This window comes from Danio rerio, chromosome 13 (genome assembly GCF_049306965.1).
Source record: "Danio rerio strain Tuebingen ecotype United States chromosome 13, GRCz12tu, whole genome shotgun sequence".
NCBI lineage: Eukaryota > Metazoa > Chordata > Actinopteri > Cypriniformes > Danionidae > Danio > Danio rerio.
In genome coordinates, this window is record NC_133188.1 from 55,287,501 (window position 1) to 55,290,000 (window position 2,500).

The following is a 2,500-nucleotide window of genomic DNA, read 5'->3' on the forward strand; positions in this document are numbered from 1 at the left end:
TATTTCTCTTTATAGCTCATGTCCTTTTCCTTGCCAGTCCAGTCTAGTTTGTCTTTTTAGTAGTGTTTTCCCTCTCTGGGTTGCATTTGTTCTGTTTAGTTTTATTTTATAATTAATAAGTACCCATTTTAGTTCTGCATTTGAGTCCTCGTCCTTTCCCCACCCACTGACCTTGTCGATTAGATGTTTGCCTGTTAATTTTTTAATTTCAGCTGTTCTAATCACAATAATAAATCCACTTCAGAAATGCACAACGACACACACAGCTCAGAACGCTTCACACAAGCTGTGTTTTGGCTTCTGCTGAATGCACATATTGATAAATCATAAACCTTCAATGCCAAACAGCCTCTTCTGAACAAACATCAGCATTTCTTCCCGTCCACAGTGAAGTGTGTGATCAGCTGAAGGTCACACACACACCACAATCAGCTCTTCTTCAATGTGTAATTAACACACTTTTCCCCAAAGCCAGTGTGTTTTCTCTCTTCTGAGCGTCCGCCGGTGTTATTAAAATGCTAAACATGTTGTTCTGAAACATGTGTACGTAACACTTAAAGCTGAAAATAGCGGATAACAGTGTGCAGAGACTCAAATGGCATCTAAATTGCACGGTAGCTCAGTGACAGACGACAAAACAAGGGAAAAACAGCGCTTTATTTCCCCACCGCAGACATCTCGAGCAGAAACATGAAGATTTATGCATGCGGATTGGGGATGTGTGATGTTTATGGTGGATGGTGATATGGTAATTGCTGTTTTAGTGATGTCTGAGCTGACATTATAGTGTCAAAGTCACACACTTAATCAAAAATAGACACTTGCTGTGATGAAGATATTATAATGCCGTCAGAATGAGGCTGTAATTTGGGTTATGAGGGCAGAAAATGAGCCTGTATGGGTTTGTGCTTTTATTTTTATAAGATATAATGTAGTCTGACAATTTCATTCAAGCAAGAGTGTTGCTTTCTTGAATATAGAGTGCTTGGTTATGATTTAATATAATGATTTTATATTATAGTAAGTGAATTTACAAATATATATATATATATATATATATATATATATATATATATATATATATATATATATATATATATATATATATATATTTAATTAATCTTTGCCCAGCACTAATACTATCTCACTCATAACTCATCTCTAATAACTGATTTATTTTCTCTTTAAATAAGATTTATTTAAGATTAATTAAGTAAATACTATTAGACTAGATATTCTTCAAGACACTTCTATACAGCTTAAAGTGACATTTAAAGGCTTAACTAGGGTAATTAGGGTAACTAAGCAGGTTAGGGTTATTAGGCAAGTTATTGTATGATGATGGTTTGTCCTGTAGACTTTCGATAGGGGGCTTAGTCCCTTTATTAATCCGGGGTTGCCACAGCGGAATGAACCGCCAATTAATCTTCAAAAATCTGACTTTTTTCGATACCTCCAGGTTTGTCACTTTATTCAAACCCAGTGCTCTGTATTCCCTCAAATGCCTGCTGAATCTGGACTACACTTAATTTTAAAGATCCCTGTACACCCCAAAGGCCTCATTTCCAAAATATACAACTTGATTATGGCATTCTGCAAGATAACACTAGAGAAGATTAAAATGAAATGGATAGAAGAACTAGGAATTCATATTTCAGAAGAAACTTGGCATATAGCAGTTGAAATTATGAACAAGACTTCATCATGTGCGTGTCTTAATCTGATCAAGATGAAAATTCTTTACCGTATTCACTACAGCAAAACCAAACTGGCTAAAATCTACCCCAATATGGATGAAACATGGGATTGTTGCAACTCATGCAAGGCAGACCTAACCCATATGTTCTGGTCATGTGACAAACTGAGTCTTCAGTATTCTTCAGAGTTCACCTTCACCTTCAGAGTGGAAATCACCAATGCCACCTAAACTGCAACTTTGGCTTAGTGATGTAATGCTATTTTTGAAAACAGAAAAAATGTAATATTTTCTCAGAGGATCAACCAAAACATTTATCAAAACACAATAATCCATATTGAAACTAATGTACTCTTCTAACCATAAATTCCCAACAACCCCCCCCCCCCTTATTTTTTAAAATTTATTTATTTATTTATTTATTTATTTATTTATTTATTTATTTATTTATTTTAGATAATTTATTTATTTATTTATTTAGTTTAGATAATTTATTTATTTATTTAAGATAATTAATTAATTAATTTATTTATTTATTTAATTATTTATTTATTTAGATAATTTATTTATTTATTTATTTTAGATAATTTATTTATTTATTTATTTTAGATAATTTATTTATTTATTTAGTTTAGATAATTTATTTATTTATTTATTTTAGAGAATTTATTTATTTATTTAGTTTAGATAATTTATTTATTTATTTATTTATTTTAGATAATTTATTTATTTGTATTTTATTTTATGATATTATTTATTTTTATTATTATTAATATTTTTTTTACTTCATCCATTTCCTTTTCA

General features: G+C 30.6%; 1 protein-coding gene across 2 annotated transcripts in view; it reads right to left on the reverse strand.

Moving 5' to 3' along the window:
• adgra1b (adhesion G protein-coupled receptor A1b) overlaps positions 1 to 2,500 on the reverse strand; it is a 168,783-nt gene that overhangs the window by 103,986 nt on the left and 62,297 nt on the right. The window lies entirely within an intron of this gene.